General features: G+C 43.4%; 3 long non-coding RNA genes across 4 annotated transcripts; 1 reads left to right on the top strand and 2 right to left on the bottom strand.

The window, feature by feature from the left end:
- Positions 1 to 353: 353 nt before the first annotated feature.
- Positions 354 to 7,648, bottom strand: LOC120694326. Of its 2 annotated transcripts, none has more exons than XR_005683436.1 (5): positions 7,588 to 7,648; positions 6,921 to 7,089; positions 6,104 to 6,669; positions 637 to 806; positions 354 to 489 (listed from the first exon to the last, which is right to left on the bottom strand). It is a non-coding gene; the product is annotated as an uncharacterized LOC120694326 (long non-coding RNA). The 2 variants fall into 2 exon arrangements; XR_005683437.1 differs by lacking the exon at positions 7,588 to 7,648 and adding an exon at positions 7,305 to 7,587.
- Positions 7,649 to 8,544: 896 nt separating this feature from the next.
- On the top strand, positions 8,545 to 10,679 carry LOC120694328. The gene is made up of 2 exons (XR_005683439.1): positions 8,545 to 8,676; positions 8,752 to 10,679. It is a non-coding gene; the product is annotated as an uncharacterized LOC120694328 (long non-coding RNA).
- Positions 10,680 to 14,557: 3,878 nt separating this feature from the next.
- LOC120694327 lies at positions 14,558 to 19,297 on the bottom strand. The gene is made up of 6 exons (XR_005683438.1): positions 19,238 to 19,297; positions 18,981 to 19,066; positions 18,595 to 18,809; positions 15,681 to 15,840; positions 15,478 to 15,582; positions 14,558 to 15,249 (listed from the first exon to the last, which is right to left on the bottom strand). It is a non-coding gene; the product is annotated as an uncharacterized LOC120694327 (long non-coding RNA).
- Positions 19,298 to 22,404: the final 3,107 nt, after the last annotated feature.

The raw sequence follows: 22,404 nt of genomic DNA, 5'->3' as shown, positions 1-22,404 counted from the left end.
AACAACACTGCTATATACAGAAAGCAGAACCAGGACCAAAGAAAAAAGCTCACCCAGAATTCAGTATACAAACACGGCACACAAGCAGAAAGATTGAGAGACTGAAGAGTTGCGACTCATCTGCATACATCAACAGCAGTCTTCCCACTCATAAGAGAAGCAGGAAAAGGGAAGAAAGATTTCAAACAAGGTGCACTAGCACGAACTTGAAGGATCGTCCAACTAATTAGTGCACTGACGTAGCTATTCGCAGTAGTTGATAGTTGTGCACTTGTGCTAGCTCCTGATTGTGTGTTGTCCATTCAAATGATAATAAGTATATACTAGAAACACAGCGCGACTTTGCCAGTACACTGTCAATATTAGCAAGATCAAACATATTAATCCCACTTGGCAGCTGTTGGAGCTCCGTTTTTCTTGTTCTGCCTTGTAAATTTTACCTTCGCCCCTCTGGGTGTTTCCTACTTTTCAATATAACATGCAGCTCTCCTGCAGGTTCATTAAAAAAAACAGATTAATCCCATGTTTTAATGGTTCCATAGCCTATTCTGAGTATATAGTTAGGTGTTGCATACGTAGGATGATCATATTGCAAAAGGACAATGTTGTGTAATAATAAAAAGGTAAATTTGTCACCTGAGTTAAAAACTGATGGCCAGCTTAAGATTTGGGTCAGAAAATTCCGTCTTGTGCATTGTTATTGTTCTGGAGCAACTCGATGTTTCATTAGAGTGTTGTTCCTAGTATGGAAGCATTTTCCTAGATCCAGCATTCAAGTGCACTTGTTGGCCTATCTCGCCCGACCCCTAGCAAGAAAATGTGTCTATCAAAGTGAAGTACTAGAGTGAACCAATCCATGAAGATATAAAGATTAACTATCACAATGCTAAGATGGCACCAAAATGCTAAGCAACATGCTACATGTATAGAACTATAGATGGCACTCAATCAGGTGGTCTTCTTCTGCTCAGTTGTTTGATATCTTTGGGATCAGCTTGCATGCTCTGAAAGTTACAGTATAGTAGGAAGTATAGATCATAAGGTAAAATAGCAATAAAAATTTTAATTTGTGATACTTAGCCCACTCATTTTTGCATAAGGACAATACAAAACATTGTAGCATTAAGATTCAAATCACAGTGAATCAGTGATGCTTTAGCATCAAAGGGCTAACAGACAGGAAAGTATGAAGAACTGATTCGGGGGAGAGTATAAGCAAAAGTAGCTTACTCGTAGTCATATTGTGTGCATGGACAGTCAGCCTTTGTGCATGTATCTTTGGAATATTGAAATTTCAGTACTGGCAGATTCCTTATCATATTGTCCCACCAGTATCTTTGTGATGTTATGATGGCATAGAGATTTATTTATTGTTTCTTTTCTTTAACTTCAACATGGCTCATGTTGTCCAATGCACGCTGGTACTGTGACCAATATTGCCTGAACACACTGGTATTATGGCCAACTATGAACATGAGAAAAATTACAATGCAAAACTCTCAAATAAGATTTATAGTTTACATGTGTTAGCTAGGAGTACTCAGTTTTAGTTTGTATGTTTGGAAAAAATCAATCTTTTTGTTCAGGCAATTCCCTATTATTTTGAAAGAATGTTGTTTGACAGTTCAGGGTGGAAGCTCATTTAGCAAGGTAATATACAATGTAATCGTAGTCATCAGTTGGCCTTGCACAAAGGACAACAAGATGCAAGCGACTACTAATTTACAATTAAAGTACCAGAAACGCTAACAAAGGTCGTACAAGTAGGGTAGCCTTTGTTACCTATTCCATGTTTCAATTTCAGTACCTTGTGAAGCATATTAAGTTTACAGAGGTTAAAAATAGTAGCATAGCATTGTCCACTGAAATCACTGGGTCAAAATATAAGGCTATTATACCTAGAAATAATTTTTGCCTAAAGGAATAGCGAGTGGCTCAAGTAATCAGTGGACCGGTTCTGCCTACTTACTGGACAAAAGCCTTGATCACTGCGATCTAAACGGACATATTATTAGTCGACATTCTGTCGAACACATGCAGCGTGTGTCAGACATTTGGCAAGCTAGCATATCTATGACAGTAGGTGCGCGTCGAAGACAGTGCTGCTGTTACTGTCCAAGCAGCTGCCCAGGCGCCAGGAGGACCCATGGAGCACCGGCCTTCTTCGTCGCTCGGCGCTCGCACCTTGCTCTGCACCAGCGTGTGGACAGCTTGGCGCCTCCACGGGCAGTGGGATGAAGGGGCCGAACGACGGCTGCTCTGGCGCAGGCAGGGGGGGTGGCGCCGGTGGAGCCGAGGGAGGAGGCAAAGCCCGGCCCTATGGCGCAGCGTCCCGAGCACAGGCCCGTAGCCGGGAGCAGTGGGATGTGACGAGTGGTTCTGCGGGCGTTGGAGGGGCGCGATAGGAAGGGGGATGGCGCCGCATGTTTCGGTGCTGTGGGTCCTTTGGGCGGCTGCAGCGCCCTCGTCCTCTCCTTGCTATAGCCTATAGGTAACAAGCATAACCATATTAGACAGACTAGCCAAGAGTATTCACATTCTTATGACACCAGCCGATCAACCCGTGACAGTGCATGGGCTAGTTTTTGTAATGTGAAATAATTAGTTTTTTGGGGTATGATGATACATTGAATGTAATATTTTACCTTCCTTTGGACAAAAATTGAGGTGAAAAGGCAAGCAAATAAGATTGATAAAGAGTAAAATACATCTCCGGTCCCTAAACTTGTCACGCTGTGTCATCCCAGTCCCGAACTCTGAAAGTAGCTGATTGGGTCCCTAAACTCGGTTCGGGTCTCAACTGAGGTCCAAACGGGTATGCCACCTTGGACTGTCATGTGGGACCCCCACACACACCCTCCTCTTCCCCCCACCGATCCCCTATCTTTTCCTCCCGAATCCATTCATTCCTCTTCGAATAGACTTCGGCGGCCATCAAACTATGTGGCCATTGCCTCCTTCTTTCTTCCTGTGCTCCCAGACACCCATGGCTTCCGGACGTGAGCACCACGAGGGGGAAGACTACGGTGGCCACCACGGGAGAGGTCCGGCGGCTGCAGGAGGTGTACGCGTGGGCGGACTTGGCGTTGCTGGAGCCGACAGGTGCCGCGGGGCACGGGCGCGTGCGCAGCGTGGGGCGTCGCGTGGTGTTCCTAGTGTTGCGGCAGGGCGCGGGCACCGTGCAGTGCGTGGTGGCCGGCGGGGACGGCACGGTTCGCAGCGAGGCTGAGCTGGGAGTTCGTGTGGACGTTGCCGGCGTTGTGTCGCTGCTGCGGGAGCCCGTTCGCGGCGCCACCCAGTAGGTGGAGATCTAAGTGGAGAAGCTCCATTGAGTCTGAGCAGGGCCGTCCCCAATTGCACTACTAAACTTATTGTTTGCAGGAGTAGGTCACTTGTTTTTGCCAGGATTAACACGCTAGTAGTATGTGTTACTTGGTCAACTTTTCAATCTAGTAACTAAATTTGAGGTTCTGTTTGTGTGTTAGCCCAAGGTTATAGCTTCAATCCTTAAGGCCGCAATACTTTAAAAAAGGGCAAATTGCATATCTGCCCTCGTTTGTACCTACAACTGTATGTTTGCCCCTTCTTTTTAAGGTTTGCATGTTTGCCCCTATTTTTCAAGTGTGAATCATCCGTTTGCCCCTGATTTCCAACGGCGTCCACCGAGGCAGCTTCCAGCAAATAAAGAAAAAGGAAATATGGAAAATCTAGATAGGAAATGTCTCTCCTACCCCTGCTCTGTTGGCTCTCTCGTTGGGGGAGGACCGGCGGAGGTGGCAGAAGACTGAGGCGCGGGGGAAAGGCAGAGGGGCGAAGGGAGTGGGTGGGGCTGCCTGGGCGGCCGGCGTCGCGCGGGGGCCGGGAGGCCGCGCCCGCCCGCCGGCTTGAGGAGGAGCAGGCCGAGCCCATGGCCGGCGGCGGCGCGGAGGAGCGGGCGGAGCCCGTGGCCACCGGCGGCGCGGAGGAGCGGGCGGAGCCCGTGGCAGCCGGCGAGCATCTCCTCTCTCCTCCCCTGCACCCTCGTCCCGCGCTGGTGAGCGTCGCCTCTCCGCCTCTTCCCGCCTCGCCGCTGTCGGGGTGAAGACAGGGACGAGGCCCATGGCGCCGGCCGTGGGCCCGGCCCGCTCCTCCTCGCGATGGCGGCTAGCAGGATCGGAGGTGGCGCGCCATCCCGCCGAGCACCTTGGTCTTCCCGCTCGACGCCAGCAGCTTGCTCTGCGACTGCCAGTGCACGCCGCCAGAGGTCCGGAGCTCGACCGCCAGCGCCCCTGCTGAATGCCAGCGCGCCGGCGGTGAAGGACCTAGGTTGGCGGCCGTGCGCGACGCGGAAGCGGTGGCGCAGGTCGCCCGCGAGGGCGGAGAAGGCAGCGACGCCACCGCCGCCGTCATCGCCGCAGCGGCCGGGCCGGTCCCGCGGGGCGACGGCGTCGTTGAGGGGTGCGTGGGTGAGGCTGCGCACTGGGGCCCGCTCCTCCAGCATCCAGTTGTACACCCGCGCGGCAGCGCTGGGCGAGGCCAGCTGCCTCCCAGTCCCACGCCGACGAGCGTCGTAGAGCGCCGCCTCATCCTCCGCCAGTGAGCGGATGTCTTTGACTCTTTGTTGCTGCTGACGAGTGGGTCCCACAAGGGCATATGTGTCTTTTCAACTGCCATTTAATACCGTCACCGGCTCTTAACAGAATAGGGGCAACTGGAAGCTTCAGATTCAAAAAAAGGGGGGCAAACATGCGAAGTCAAAAAAAGGGGGGCAAACATGCAATCAGAGGACGAAATGAGGGTAGTTTTGCAATAGCCCCTTCAAAAAAAAAAGGATTGAAAGTGTGCAAACAGTGCTTCTGTAATCCTTATAGGTTTAAACAACCATTCAACGTGTTACTTACCGTCGATTTGATGATGTTCCTGTGTGAAATATTGATGTATCGGTAGGAAATTAATATAATCTTTGAGTGTCAAATACCGGTGTATTTTCACTTTATACATTCGCAGAAATCAAATAATTACTACAATTCATAGTAATTTCACTTGTTATATTTATGGTTTTGTTGTCGTGTTTTTCATTCTATCATAATTGTTTCTAGCAATTGATGGGTATTACGGTTGCTAGAGATAAAGAGGCTAATTTAACACTCAGATTTTATTTTATTGTTTCATGCTTCTATTTGTAGGAAGTTTATTTGACACTCAGATTTGGGCAGAAACTGCCGAATTTCAGAGTAGGTCGAGCTAATGTCATTGTGGAGTCCGGTGCCACGTTAGCTAATGAGTCTGCCCTATGCCCGTTTGGACCTCGATGAGACCCAAACATAGTTTAGGGACTGGGATAGTCACTTTGAGACTTTAGGGACCGGGATGACATAGCGTGACAAGTTTAGGGACCGGAGATGGATTTTACTCATTGATAAAGGAGGCAGAAGTAGAGAAACTGGTGAAGTAGAATTTCCATGCATGTTCGTCTTTGTAACACAGTCGGATATGAAACCTCGTCACCATTAATCAAGTTTCGTTATCACATAATATTAGTAGTCTCTTTTTACCACATTAATCAGCCCCGTACCGAACGTAACATTTGGTCACCAAAGCTCGCGGAGAGAAAACCCGGAAAAAAATAAAGAGTTTCAGGCGTGATTATTGTAGGGGTAGCAATATTTTAGTATGCTGTAGTACACTTTTTAGTTGCCCGTTGCTTAGGGGTGTATCCGCGTATGGTTCTACATATTTTAATAGAAAAGGAAAAAAAGTGTCCAAGTTGTGTATTGATCCTTGTTGGATCTGCTAGTGGATCAACTATGCGGGAATAGAAGGCTAGGTGGCTGATGTTAATCCAATGGCTATGGTTGATTATGGTTTAAAATAGAAGGACAGATGTTTCTGATTATTGTGGGATTTTCTAGATTCTTTCTTTTTTTCTAAAGCGTCTCGTAAACAGTGCATCTTTTTAGACCTCTAATTAGTAATAGTAAGATTATTCAAAAACGTACCAGACTACTAGGCTTAAAATTCTAAACTCCCATTGCATATATGTAAAGATGTAGCTAGGTATAGAACCAGAACACGCAACACCAATTGATACATGATCTAGCAATTACGACACGATTTCTGGTACCTCCGCGCCCACCAAACTTCTTGGGCTCGCAGCGCCTGGGGTCGGCGACGAGGAGGGTGCGGTCATAGCGGCCGAAAGATGTCCTTGACCTCCTTCTTGGTGGCCTCGTCGACGTACTTTTGGCTGTGGGTGTCGCCCTTCACCTAGATGAGTCCATGCCTCGGCCACGGCCATCTTCTTCCGTCTTGGGGTTCAAAACCAACCGTAATGCAGAAGAAGCAGAATCAATTCAAGATAAACAGAAAAGGAAAAGATATAAAGGTGAAATCCGAACAATGTCTCACCGGCCACACATTTCGCCCAACAGGTGGTGTGCATCGCCAATTGCCGTGTTCACGCGGCCACCTAGCCATGCCTTGGCACACCCACCATACCATGGCTAGACGTGACCACCCTTGCATAGTTGTGCCACCACGCGCAGACGCCGGGCCGCGCCATGGCAGAGGCGGCAACCGGCAAGTCCGAGGCTGGTCGCCCCTGGCTTGCTCCATCTCTCCAGGAGCATCCATAATCCATTAGCTAGCTTGTAACCGAGCAAGCAGAGAAGAATGTTTTCTCCCTCTTTTCTGAAACCGCAATGAAATATCGTTTGTGAATGAAACCAAACAAGCACTGCTTGTTCCAGCAAATACGCTGGATCTGAGAAAACAGGGCTGTGTGGTGGATACAGTACAATACAAACAACCGAATATGGAGAACAAACCGTGCAGGTGCAGCTCAGCAGATTGCTTCATGGTGCGAGGCAGCAAAGGAAGCTCTCGCAGGCTGCCTGCTTGAGTACACAGGCAGGATCGAAGTAGTTAGACAGAAAACTAACCAGTGCATCTCTTTGTGGCAAAGCAGAGGCCACTCGACGAAATCAACTTCAAAGGTTGCGATGGATTGGTTGACGTCATACAGCGTCAAGATCTTGATCTACCTCTTCACCCATGCAGATGCAGGTCTTTCATCTTGACCGACAGGCTGATCAGGGCTCCCGCTTAACCCTCAATTAATAGGCAAGCAGTAATTAAAATTCACGTAGAAATTATCGTTTATTTTGTTATGATTAGTTTTATCGTTAAAGATAGTTTGAACATGAGATATTTTGTTAAAGATAGTTTGAACAGAGAAAGGAAATTAGGACTATATGTTACAGGAATTAATTAAAAGGAAAAGAAGAACGGGATGCATCCTCAATTCGCGGGCCGGTGGCAATTACCCCGTAGCATCTGCTGTGGGCATGGAAGGGAGAACTGACTGACATGTTCATCAGATGAGCAATTAGATTAGCCGATGTAGTCCATGATTTTGGTCTATTGATATCCAACAAAATTGGATCTATACTCAACAATTATCTAGAATATGCACGCGGAAGTGAAATTGGAGATTAGAAATCAGTAAATCAAAACCAAATCGAAACAATATATTCCTATATGACGGGATTTCCTCCAACGCTACAGGCACATAGATTAGAAATTAGAGGGGGTGCGGAGGGGACTGACCTGCAGATCGGTGTGCATAGGACTCGCGAGCGCTGCCGCCGGGGACTCGCGCCGCCGGCCATTGCTGGGATGCTGCCTGGACGCCATAGGTGAGGAGCGCGCCGTCACGGAGGAAGGCCGCCGCCGGGGACTTGCGCGGTCGAAGGAGAAGAGCGCCGCCGCCGGGGACTCACGCTGCCGCAGCAGGGAGAGGACCGCCGCCGTCTCCGCTTCGATGCCGGGGAACGGAGGACCCGAGGAGCACCGTCGCCGCCTCTTGTGGGTGCCGGGGGGATCTAAATGAGAGGAGAGAGAAAATTTAGGCGAAAATTAGGGTTGGACTCCTTTATATATCTACAATGTTATTTTACGGTTTTAATCTACACTACAAAAGAGTGAGTTTTGGTTAATCCACTGCGCTGGCCCAAGGGACCGGAAAGGAGTCGAAAGTGGTGAAAACCGATAGATAGAAAATGTTTCTGCCATTTGATGATTTTTTTCAAACCGATCTGCTCCGCCTACCCGCCCGCATACCCGCGCCTCTCACACGTCCGTAAATCAGGTGCATGTTTTCCTTCCACCGCATGGATGCCGCGCCGCCGCCCATCAATCACGCCAGCACCAGCCACAACTTGCAGCGCATCGCCTCCGATCTCCGCACTCCGCTCGCCTTGCTCCTCCCCTCTCCCTCCTCGCAATCGCGCGTGTGCTGAACCAAACACTGGTGGAGAACCTGCTCTCCGCCATGGAGGGAGGCCCCTCAGATCCGCCCTCTGCTCCACCTCCTGCTCCGCTCAGGCGAGGGTGAGGGCGCGGCACCGGTATCCTCGGCGCTCAGGCCACTATGGCCGACATCTAGAGCCCTCAGAGTACAATCCCTTCACCAATCTCCTCTTTCCTGTTGCTCCATGCCCTCATCCCTCCAAGTTTCAGAATCCCACATTTCGATGCGAGAGGTCTACAACGGCACGCTAGCCGGCCACATACAGGGGCAAGCGGCAGCACTGGTTGGCGCCCACAAGATCTGGTCCCTTGACCTTCGTGCCATCTTCACTGGTCCTAGCAGCTCACGCCGGTGGCCTAGCGGCTTGTTTATTGTTGCCTTTGCAGGTTGCTTATGTCGGCTGTCTGCATATCATCTGATCTGTTGCTTCTTTGACTTACAGTGCTTCATTCCGGTTTCAGCGGTAGCAGCTCTTGCCTCTGTTCAGGAACTGCCACAAACTAACCTTGGGTTCAGGTAATGCTCAATTCTAGAATCTATTTTCTAGCAACAGCAGCAAGGGATTGCTAGGTTCACTAACCATAAGTATATAGCATAATTGCTTCTGATAGTTTATTTTTTTTCTAAATTCTAAGTTATATTGTTCCATATCTTTTCTTACTTTGGTATTCTAAGTTATATTGTTCCATATCTTTTCTTACTTTGGTATTCTAAGTTATATTGTTCCATATCTTTTAGACTGCAAGGTCATGGCTTGGGTCGGACATGCTAACATTCAGTTGGTTTGTGTGCAGTTCAGTGTTTTTTGGAGCCTACTAGGATGCCTGTGATATCACTATAGCATGTCACCCATTTCTGAAAGCCTAAATCATTTTTATATTATATTGTTTGGCTTATTTTCATACCCTTTGTCTTTAAACCTGCAATTACGATGGTCCAAGCTGTCATTTATTCTTGCAGTTGTTTGAGTAAACATCTAATATTTGGTTATTTCTCTAACTTGGAGATGATCTGTAAATAAGGATGTCAACTACTTAAAACTAAAAAATCATAAAAAAATTGAGGCACTTAATTAGTTGACAGTTGAAGAATCCATAGAGGAGGATTTTTCTTTATAATGAAGACAATTGCACCATTATTGTTTAATTGTGCGGCACACTGTTGGCACTTGGCACCCAGTTGAAACCTGCGGCACACTGTTGGCATCAGGAAGATCGATACCTGTTGTTTCAGTCATTGCACTACCACATCTTGTAAGGTAACTAACTCTTGTCACGATCGCTGCATTTGAGGATGAATCGAGAAGGTCGAAATAAGTCTGACTGAAATTGCTCTGAAGTTGGCCTTGTAGTTTAAAGAGGTTCTTGATATCACGGATATTTTTATTGTTTGCCATTCCATTACAGTGGGGGTTCCTTTCACTCTGTGCCAAATTTGCAATTAAGACAGAAGGTGTGTTCCTAGAACCTGTTGGAAGTAATTCCCAATTTGGAATGATTTGCATGTCAAACCATAAGGTTCTGTAGTTCCTCATCTTCAGTGAGTATGTTAGAACTAAAATCTTTGCCGCAAGGTATATCTTTTGTTATTGTTCCTCTTCTCAGATTGTTGTGTTATTTCAGATCATTTCAAATCTATATACAGAATAGATGCATATCTTTACAACTCTGCAATGTTAACTCTGTCCTTTAAAAGTAGTGCCGTTTAAAACAATTGCAAAATAAGAAATGTGGATTACCCCCTACGGTCTATGGCCATCAGGAAATCAAACTGTTATGATTTACCATTTGCTAAATTTGGTGTAGCCTGGTTCAATTTTTGTGTCCTCTTTTATTAGTATGCAAACAGGGCCTTTTGTGATAATTGTTATCTCAAGAACCCAGTCCAGTAGCTATATTGCCAATTTATATGCTGTGAATTGTAATTGCCTCCACATAAATAGTTCATGATATTATGCCTAAATGCGACTGTTATTTTTGTCTACAGGGTGCCAAATTGAATAGCTGCCGCAGGGCTTGCACGGGTCCTGGAGAAGCTTGGGATATATTGCGACGTTGAGCAGCAGTGAACGGAGGATCATTCAAGCACCACACTAAATTACGTGAATGCATGAAGATTACAATGGGAATATGGTAGGAGACTAGGTATCTAAGTTAGTGGCCGTAAAGCATGCAGGTAACTGTTAATGAATAGGTGCTGCGAGATGTAAATGAAATGTGGACTGTGAGAATAGGTTCTACCCTGATGTATAAATGAAATGTGGATTGTGATAATGACCTTGACCGCAAGAAAGCATATCTTTTCTCCAACTCAAATTAGCTGTTATTGGCCACTTTTGTTGACAGTTTTAGAAACCAGTTTGATTATCAATGATTCAATATTATGTACATTTTTTATTGTCTTGATACTTATATAGCATATGCATTGTCATATATTCAAATAATTTTCTTACATGTGCATGCCGCACGTGCATGACAACTAGTTAGAGTTTTACAATCCTGTTTAAAGATTTTCCGGTTGTGGGGCGGTGGACATGCAGAAGATAAGATGAGAGGCAATTTTACTGCTGCGGGAGGATTTTACGGTTGCGGGTGGTTGAATCTGTTGGATGGTGCGTTGAATAGTTATTCAACACCCCAGGAGCTAAATAGTGATACTATATATATATATATATATATATATATATATATATATATAAGACGGATGATTCAAAGTTGCAAAAAAAGTCAACCGCGACAAATATTTAAATTCGGAGGGAGTAGAAAAAAAGGGCCCATGACACACCTCAATCAATCCGCACATCAGGGATGTGCGAAATGGGGTGCCAGTCCTTCCCCTTTCCTTCCTCATAGCGCCTCGCCAGATCAGGACGCTTCTTGATCACCAATTTCTTCAGAGTGGTGAGGCATTTTATACCCTCTGGCAAGGATTTTATTCCCTGATAGTCAATGATCTCCAATTTCTTCAGAGCGGTGAAACCTTTTATGCCCTCTGGCAAGGATCCGATTCCTCCTAACCTAGAGATGCATAGCTTTTCAAGGGAGGCCAGGCTTTCCATCCCCTGCGGAAAGGATGTGATGAGTGGGCAGCTGTCGATGCATAGCTCTTTAAGGGACGTGAGCCGGCACATGGATTCGGGAAAGCAAGCCAGCCCATCCAACCCAGAAATGTGGAGTTTGCATAGAGCACAGAGATCTCCCAGCCATTCAGGCAGCTCATGAAGTGCATGACATGCATGAATCCTGAGATCCTCAAGTGATGTGAGATGCTGATGCTGCAGCGATTGGGGAAGGCTCTTTATTTTGGGCAGCCATTCAACATGTAGAGTTCGAAGAGAACAGAGCTCGCCCAAGCATTCCGGCACTGCTTAAGTCCGTCGCACATTCCTATCCGTAGCACCTGGAGGGATGTGAGTTGCCCCATTGCTTGAGGAAGGCTACTAAGGCGACAGCAGTTCAGAATGTTTAGCTCTTGTGGATATCGAAGCTCCCCTAGCGCATTATCAATGAGAAAAGTCTTCAATAATTCCCATGCTGTCATGTGTTGCACCACCTCCCACTCACGTCCGGTGTTTTGTAGGTGGCTATGATAGAAGTATGAATTGGACCTCTCGAAATGGAATTGGCTGTGGTAATTAGATTCTGTGATCCACTTCCCAGCACACTCGGAGAACTTCCAATGCTTCAGGTGACAAGACAAAGGTAGGAATGTCTTGATCTTCAATGTAAGACAATTTGATATATTCAGACATGTCAAGCAATTACCAACTCGGACCTGTCCCGAGTGAGGTGCACAATTGCTGCAGTTTCCTCCCTCTTCTCCATCAGACATGGTCCTCTCTGCTACCAACCACACTTCTTCCAATCTAGGTAGATCATCCATTAATTACTTCACCAGTGAAGGAAATGGGCCACAGCTTATGCTCTCAAGAGAAGGCATCTTGTGCAGCTCAAGCTCCTCCAGACAAGGAAGTTCCACAAGCCCTTGTAGATGCTTCAATCCTTGGAAATCAGATAGCTTCATCGCCCTCAAAAATTGGAAGCAAGCTTGCCCCTTTACTTCAGTACCAACAACCTGATTATGCATCCACCATGCATATTTCTCGCCTGAGTACCCACAAATTTCTAGCTCTTTAATCCCAGCTGGCGGTTCTAGGCCATCAAGTACAGCCTCCTCCAACATAGTGTCCACCTTTTCATTAAAGAAAAACTCAGTGTTCACCTCACCTTTCTGATGCATCTTCCATTCTAGCTTCAACCTCTGTAAATTTGTCTTCTCTTTCAAGCATGCCTTATGTGCATCATCTTTCTCCAACACATGTGAAATACCTCTGATAATTAGACCTTCACTATTCCTACCTTCATTTGCGAGCTCTGATATTCCAGCAAACTTTTCACCGTTACCACAACAAATAAGGGCAACTTTTGTAGTTGACTGCTGAATTGTCCAATGCCTACAGGCATCCCTCTCAATTCTTCACAATCTTTCAGGTTCAAAACTTGAAGCCTCTCAAACTTGACAATGCCATCAGGCAGCTCTACCAGCTTCCTACAGCCTTCGAGGTTCAAAACTTAAAGCTTCTCCAACTTGCTAGTGCCTTCAGGTAGATTTACCAGTTCCCCACAATTTTCCAAGTTCAAAACATGAAGCTTCTCCAAGTTGTTAATGTCTTTAGGTAGCTCTACCAGCTGCACACAATATTCTAGGTTCAAAACTTGAAGCTTATCCAAATTTCCGATGCCTTTGGGCAACTCTACCAGCCTATAACAATTACGTAGACTCAAACATTGTAGATTTCTCAATTTTGTTATAACTACAGGTAGCTCCTTAATCTTGGTATGATCTAGTTTAAGAACTCTTAGCTTTTTTATTTCTACCAATAGAATTTGGCAAGGCTGCAAGCTCCATGTACTGGCAAAGATAAATGCTTGAAAGCATATTACAGTCACCAATTGAATCTGGTAAAAACTTTAGCTTCATACACCATGATAGGTTCAGTGTTCTTAACTTTTGCAGCTTACCAATAGATTTGGGCAACTCGAGAAGGCTACTACATTCTAGATGCAGAGCTTGCAGGCTCCAAATATCTGACATAGTTTCAGGGAGTGATTCACATTGCAATCTTGACATCTCAAGATATTTCAAATGTTTTGTCTGAAATATGGCAGTGAGCACTGTTGTCGATAGATTATTGTTTGCAATGATACTGCACAAGTGCTTTGCATTCTTGGCCTTGTTGAATATTATATCATCACAATCACCACCATCAACATATATAGCACGTGCATTCTTGAAAAACATTCTAGGCAAAGGTTTTTTTGGCTGTTGAACTAAGGAAAAGTATCTGTGGTATTTTGTGGAACTGGTTGCATCCTTTGGCACATTAGTTGAAATTTGCTCATCCAAGATGAACTGGGCAAGATCATGAAGCAAATCATGCATCTCGCAACACACTCTCCCAAAATATTCCTTCACATCCTGGAGAAAAGAAACTTGCACAAGTGAATTGAAGCACTCGTCGCCAACATCCTCCAAGCAATTGTAACCATGAGTCAAACTAATCACATTGTGAGCAATCCATTGGTCAACCAATTGTTGTTTATCGAGCGGAAGGCCTTTAGGAAACAATGAACATATTGTGAAGCACCGTTTCAGATGGGATGGTAAATGGGAATAGCTCAACATCAAGCTTGCTAATACTCTATGCTCTTTATCCTCAGCATCTAGTAGATTACTGTCTCTCACGGCCTTCCATTGTTCTATATGTGTCTTGCCACGAAGGACATTTGCAAGAACTTTAATTGCAAGTGGAACCCCACCACATTTATTCACAATCTCTCTCCCAACTTCCAATAATTCAGAGTCCAAACCTTTTATGTCCTCACCAATGATCTGAGTGAACACAGTCCAGCTATCATCCTTAGACAAGGACAACAACTTCAACAGATCTGTTGATTCCACTGCTTCTGCAACATTTCTATTGCGACTTGTCAACAAAATACTACTTCCAGGTGCTCCTCTCTTTATATATAACATAAAATCTTCCCATTGACTTCGGCCCACAGTCCAGACATCATCTAATACAAGCAAATACCTCTTTCCAGTCAACGTATCTGCTATAGTTTGAATTATGTTCTGTATGGAATGATGTTTAGATTTTTGATAAGTAATGGCTTCAAACATCTTCATCATAAGCTCTTAGACATCAAATTCTTGAGGCACATGAACCCATATTCTTACTTCAAAATGATCCTTTACGGTGTTACCATCACCGAAAACAAGGTTAGACAAGGCAGTTTTCCTAGAGCCACCAAGCCCAATTATGGAGACTATCTTGATTATCTGTTGGTTATTTTTGTCCACTAGTTTAGATATTATTTCCTGCTTTTCTCGCTCACTTCCACATATTATTGATGCCACAGCAACATTTGGCACTGTTGGAATTGCCCTGGCAGTCCTGTTCATGTGTGGAACAGGATGACCTTCCGGCAAACTGTTTACTGTTGCACTGAAGTCAGTTCTTTGCTTCACTATTGCATCAAATCTCTTCTTTATAGCCTTGATCTTGAGGGCTGCCTTGAATTGAAACAGATATGATTTTGGTTTTGTGCAGAGACATTTTGACACAATATTGTTGGCAACTTCAGCTTCGTGCTTCTCAGCCTCTAGATGGAACTCATCAACAATATCATCAACGTCGTATGCGACGTGTTTCAATTGTCTGATGAAAAATTGATCATTATCCGTAGTTTTACATCCTGCTTTTTCTAGCCAGGAGCTGATATCCTCAAATCGACCCTTGAGATCCTGGAGATCCTTTGTCACACCCACTATAGAGCTGTACTGCTTCATCATCAATGGAGCTAACTTGTTTGCCAAAATTTTCAAAATTGCAGACACAGCAGCACCTTCGATACTGGCCATCATTTATTTTGAAAGTGTCTCCTTGCCCAAAAATCCTGCAGACCAAATTGAACATGAGCTGCTACTTTTGAAACAAAAAAAATGATCTGCACAAACTAGCTGTACTCTCAATAAATTATGGGTTATGCATGTTCCAAACTAACTGAATCCTATGGCACTTTTTCATGCATGATTGTTTCTTTGTTACTTTGCTAACATGATGTATGACTGGCACCATCTGATAGACCTATATGAAACAGTAGTTGATGATATTGATGTCTGACCTGGGAAAACAGGTAGACTGCTAGCCTGAAGCTGAGCTCTTTAGCCTTTTAGTCTTTGAGCTGCACAACTGTGGCCGCAAACAGTCTCGTCTAGCCTTCTTGTTCCTGTTATCACATGAAACAAGAAGCATTATATATACGAGGGGATTTCATACTTTGGAGTATGTAAAAGAGAAAGGTAACAGTGTTTAAGATTAACGTACCATAGCCTCGATTCACAAAGGAGCAGATGAGGATCTCGAACAGATGGCTGATTAGTTCCTCAAGATGAACATACCATAGCCTCTAGCTCGGACGAATCAACTCTAATTACGTTTATTTCCTACTTGTGATGTGTGACTTCTGAGTTCCTGGATTCAGTACCTAACAATAGGCAGGATAATAATACATTTTTATTTGCTGAAAACAGTTGCACTGAAAGCAGAAAGTGTGGATGTTGATGGTAATTGACGAACTTAACAGGAGTATGGATCGAGCAAGAAAAAAACAAAACAAAGGACTTGAGTAGTCTTTGGTTAGAACAAAACATATACTAGGATAGTAAGCTAGTTGCATGAGAGTAATTACTTTTTTAGTTACCCTCTGTCATGTAACTAACTAAGCCAGATTGCACTCGTCTTACTGGTCCTAGCTAAGTCGCAACAGGCTTAATAATCATAGTTGTAACCAGGGTATTGAAGCGGTTGCAATTGTGGTGTCAGGCCAATTGCAACTGAGCATATTCTCTAGTTGTAACTGGAATCGCTTTATTGGTCCTAGTTGCAACCGATTTAAAGATCCTAGTTGTAATTACGGCGGCAGTGAAGCGGTTGCAGTCACGCACGGGATCTGGCCAATTGCGACTGAGTATATTGCTTAGTTGTAATTGCAATCGCCTCGTCGGTCCTAGATGCAACGGTTTTAATGATCTAGTTGTAACTGGGACATTGAAATAGTTTGTAGTTGTGGATGAGAACAACTGCAACTGAACATCTTACTATTATTAATTGGAGATGAAAAGGATGCACGGCTTACGAAGCGCTCTAGAAAAAGAGAAAAAAGTCTAGAAAATTCCACAATAATCAGAAACATCTGGCCTTCTAATTATATCCATGATTATTAGTAGCCAAAGGTGACCCATCTCCCATCGCAATCAATCCATGCATCGATTCCTCATAGAGGATCATTTAAATTCTCTTTATATATTTTCCTTATTATTAACACACCTGCCACCACAGTCAATCCATGCATCGATTCCTCACAGAGGAACATTTAAGTTTTTTATTTTATTTTTACGTATTATTAAACCACCTCCCACCTCAATCAATTTATGCATCGATTGGAGGATCATTTATTTTTTTATTTTTTCTTATTATTAACCTATGTCCCACTGTATTCAACCTATAAATCCATACTTTTTGGAGGACCATTAAAAATCTTTTTTTCTATTTCTTCTTATTATTAACTTTCAATTAATCCATGCATTGATACATCTTGGAGGACCATTTAAAGTTTTACTTTTTTGTTGTGGTACAACATCTAGCCAGTAATATTAAAATAATTAGTGAAAATACTCAATAAACATAATACATAAAATACTTAGAAAGAACGAAAAACACAACAAAATAAATATTATACATACAATTTTATTAAATATAATAGACAACCAAACATTGAATCAAATGTTAGTTGTGGTTTATAGTTTTAGACCGATAGAGTAAGTATTAAATATTTTAAAAAACATATATCTATAGAAATAATTATTGCATTCATTCTATTTTTAAACAAATTCACAAACAACCCTATAAAATAGAACTTAAAGAAGCACAGTAAATTTATATATTCAAATTATCTATATTATAAGAGATGATTTAAGGTAACCCCTTTAATTGTATTTGAATTACCCACTTACAATATGAAATATTATTTAAAACAACCCTAAAATCTACATGTAATTTTTCACACATGTTTAATTTCTTTAATATAATCTTATAAAGTTAAATAGAAAACCATATTATATATTATAGTAAATAATCTACACACCCAATATATTCATATAAATTAGACATCTATGTCATTTTAAAATTAAAAAACTACATCTACATTTACCAGTATTAGCTATTATTAGAAAATAGATAAATAGAAAGTAACTAAATTAACAAAAGTTTAAAAGGAAATCTGGATTCGTACATCACCACAACAAGGATAAAAAAGTAGATGACATATTTAAACATAGATTTCAAGGTACTCCCTATGTTCCATGATAATTTATGTTTTAGAAATTCTCATACAGTTTAATTTAGTAAGGTTGAGTTAAGGCACATGTGTCCCCTTATTGACGTGTTACCTATGTTGATCACTTTCCTTATGTTATTAATCTCCTAACTTTTAGTTCCTATGGACAAATTTTAAATCGTAAAATAATATGTTAAGGACACATTTTGAAGGGTGAGAAACTATCAACGTAGATGATAAAAGTTATATAATTAATTATTAGTTTATCACAATCAATATAGAATACAAACTAAGAAAGCATTATTACAGTTAGAAAATGTGAGCGCGTGGACAGATGACAGAGAAAGAAAAAAACAAATATAAGTATTTTTATTAGTTGTATGTATTAAATTTATCCACAACCACCTAATTAATGTTTATATTTGTTATAGTTCTAGCCCGTGGAGGAGCACGGGTTGGTGGACTAGTATTGCCTAATTTTAAGTGAGTTACTTGCAACTATATGCACAGAAGAAATATAGACTAGTTGTAGCTAGCATACATGGGTCACACGATTTTCTGCCTATCTTTTTATGGCTGCAATAGGAGATTAAAAACTTGGCAAGTCTGTTTGTTTAGCTTGTACGCAAAACGTAATTATTGCAACAGGCTGCCATGCAATAAGCACATGGGACCGATAAACGCATGCTGCGTGCGTCGCGCTTTGTGTTGCAGAGACAGACGTGCGTCCATGGGGACAGATGCTGGTCGGCTGGTGTTTTGCAGAGATGCGTGGTCAGCAGCAACAGAATCAGATGCGTGTACGCGCATTTTCTCATGCATATGTACATATGTATGTATGAGGAGATTTAGGACTTTTGAGCATGTCAAATAGAAAAGTAATGGTGTTTAAGATTAACATACCGTAGCTTCAACTCACAAAGCAATTGAATAGGATCTTGTGCTGTAATTATGATTTATGCCTTTTGAGCTTTCAGCCTTCCGTAGATGAGAATTGGGAGAACGATGTGGTCGATTAGTCTCTGAAGATAAATAGCCTCTAGCTTAGAAGAACCAAGCATTATCACGTAAGTTTCCTACTTGTGATGTATGACTTGTGAGTATCCTGCCTTCAGTACCTGACAATAGCCACCAGATCAATAATCATCAGTGTTTGTTTGCTGAAAATAGTTGCATTCAGAGCAGAAGGTGTCAATGTTGATTGTAAATCGATGAACCTCAATGGAGTATGGAGCAAGAAAAACTAAACAGAGGACTTGAGCTGTCCTTGGTTAGAACAGAAGATGTACCAGCTGAGCTCAAACGTATTCGTCCTCTCCTCTGGCTACGTATTGTACTTATGATATATGACTTCTGAGTTTCCTGCCCCTAGTACCTGATAATGGGCAGAACAATCACCAGTTTTGTTTGCTCAAAACAGTTGCAGCGAAAGCAGAATGTGTATATTCATTGATCGTGGGAGAAGAAATCGACCAACTTTGCTGGAGAAAGAAAAAATGAACAGAGGACTTGAGATGTCATTGATTAAAACAGATAAAACATGTACCAGGAGCTCAGATCTGCTGCTTCTGGCTGTGCCACCTGCAATCGCCAGATGTATTCCTCCAATATGGATATACTCTTATATATGTACTGTCTTTGGATCTTAAGAAAACCCAAGCATGTGTTTAACGTCTATATATATTTTAATCGAACCAAGCAACATAGGTGTACGTTTACAACGTACGAAATTCAAGTTTTTTAAACATATGTTTTTATAAGCACATGTATTTGTACCAGTCAAATAATGTAAGTTTGTTACGAGATCAATAGTCTATTATCTCAAGATGTGCCACGGAATGTTTTGTGAAAATTTAATTTGTAGATGGCTCGTCGGTGGATGTATACCATGAAAAGGACGGAGAGGGCTTTCCGTGTTGAATTGGATAAATTCATTGATGTTGCGAAGATGGATGCGAGGATCAAGGGGGTTTCCGGTATATGTTGCCCTTATAGGAAGTGTAAAAATCTGAAGGTCTGGGCAGACGCAGTCACCATCAGGTCACACGTGATCATTGAAGGATTTGTTGATGACTACTCCACTTGGATCCATCATGGAGAGCATGACACTCCTTCGGAACTACCAGTAACCGATCAAGGAACATACGGGTTTATAGGATGTGGAGATGCGGATGATAGTGAAACATTCTTCGATGCCGACCTTCACATGACGTGTTCTCATGTTGATGGAAATGATGACGGCGGTGGTGGATACATAAGCATACCTTCGGGGAGTTTAGAAGGCCAATATGGTGATGATGATAGTGATGCAGATGAGCTGGAACAAATGCTGAAGCACTTTAAGGCGGATGTCCTTATTGGGAGCGCGAAAGGGTTAGAGCATTTCAAGGTGGTAGAGGATGCAGCACACCATAGCATGTACGAGAAAGGGGGTGTCCAACTCATTGGTCTGAGCTACGGTTTGTACTCGAGCTGTTGATTCTGAAGGCCAAGTACGGATGGTCTGACTCTAGCTTCAACGATCTGATGAAACTCTTATCCTGGTTGCTTCCGAAGCCTAACTTTGTGCCTGAGAACATGTACCAGGCAAAGAAGATTATTAGCCCATTCACAATGGGAATTGAGAGAATACATGCCTGCCCGAACTACAGGATACTATATCGAGGGGAAACATTTGGGAAACTAGAGAAATGTCCAACATGTGGCACTAGTCGTTACAAGCAGAATGACATTTACAAGGACGACGATCAAGCATCCTCCAAAAGGAAGAAGAGGAAGAAAAAGGGTGTGCCTGAACCTTCCGAAGAAGATACATGCTTAGGCATAGACGAGAACAAGAGGAAATTCCCCAAATTGGTTATGTGGTACCTCAATCCAATCGACCGCTTAAGGCGTATGTTTGCAAACCCTCGAGAAGGAAAGCTGATGTGTTGGTGGCATGAAGAGCGGATTCAAAGGAAAGACGGGATGTTTAGTATGGCTGGATGGCACGATGTTTGTGTACCTGGATGGTTCAAAAAAAATTTGTGTATCTGAAGTACCGCCGGTTCCTTGTTGAAAGGCACAAATACCGCAGGAAGGTGTTCTACGCCCTCTTTGATGGTAAGGCAGAGTCAGGTTCAATACCAATAAGAAGACACAACAACAAATATGTTTTTGATATGGTAAGGAAGATTAACGTCAGCTATGGCAAGAAGATCAAGATAATTAAAGCCCCTATAGAGGGCGTGCCTTTCAAGAAGATGTCAATGTTCTTTAAGTATTTGCCATACTGGAAGGACTTGGAGGTTCCACATGCCGTCGATGCTATGCACATAAAGAAGAACGTGTTCGATAGCACTATCTATTGTTGATGGATGTAAAAGGCAAGACAAAGGATGGCTTGAGGTCACGTTGGGACCTGGTAAACATGGGAATAAGAAGTGACCTCCACCTCGTGGAACATGCGAATGGGAAAATTATGCTGCCAGCCGCTAGCTACAACCTGACATTAGGAGAGAAAAGGGAACTTTGCCTATGTCTACGTCGTCTAAAAGTGCCAACCGGGCTGTCATCTAAAATAAAGAAGCTAGTATCCATGAAAGATTTATCGCTAAGCGGATACAACGCTCACGATTGCCACATGATGCTAACGGTATTCCTCGCGGTTGCTATAAGGGTTGCCATGCCTGCATTTGTGCGTATGGTAATAACTCAGATGGTCTACTTCTTCAGCAAAATCTCGCAAAAGGAAATTCGTTTAGATGAATTGGATTCACTGCAATAGTTCTGCACGGAGACTATGGCCTAGCTAGAGATGCGTTTTCCTCCATCACTTTTCAACATAATGCGACACCTCATGGTACATATGGTCGACCAGATCCGTGCACTTGGTCATACCTACTTACATGAAATGTGAGCATACGAGCGTTTCATGGCGACTCTAAACCGCTATGTTCTCAATTGTGCTTGTCCTGAGGGGTTCATGATAGAGGCCTACTGCACCAAAGAGATTGTAGAATGCTATCAGGATTACTTGGTGGACAAGAAAGGTATTGGCGTGATTACATCTCATCACACGGGGAAGTTAGAAGGGAAAGGAACGAGGGGGAGGAAAACATTTGTTGATAGGGCATACCATAAAGTGGCAAGTGCTCATTTCAGTGTCCTACACCAGTTGGAGATTATGTCTCCGTTCATCGAGCAGCCCCTTAATATTGTTCGCGCAGAAAGCAACAGCCGATCAGAGGCTTGGGTCATGAAGGAGCACAAACAACGATTCACCACCTGGCTCATGGACCAAAACATAGAGGAGGGAACAACTGTTGAGGGAGTCACATTGAAACGGCTGGCTTTGGGTCCTTTTGCACAGGTCAGGACCTGGCAGGCATATGATATTAATGGGTATACATTCTACACATCTGCCAAGGATAAGAAAAGTGTCTGCCAAAACAGTGGAGTTTGGATAGACGATGACACAACGGGAAACAAGGTCATATTTTGGCCTTATAGAGGACATATGGGAGCTTGACTATGGAAGGACCATACAGATTCCTGTGTTTAGGTGCCAATGGGTCAAACACCCACAAGGTGTAGAGGTGGACAACTACGGCCTGACGATTGTTGACCTGGCCAAAGTTGGCTACAAAGATGACCCTTGGGTACTCACCAAATGAGTTGCACAGGTTGTATATGTCCTCGACCCAAGCCAGAAGAACGAGAAGCACATAGTTG

The sequence above is a fragment of the Panicum virgatum genome, unplaced genomic scaffold (assembly GCF_016808335.1).
Source record: "Panicum virgatum strain AP13 unplaced genomic scaffold, P.virgatum_v5 scaffold_5040, whole genome shotgun sequence".
In the NCBI taxonomy this organism is placed as follows: Eukaryota; Viridiplantae; Streptophyta; class Magnoliopsida; order Poales; family Poaceae; genus Panicum; species Panicum virgatum.
Note: the sequence above shows the minus strand (reverse complement) of the source record. Positions and strands in the feature narration are given on the sequence as shown.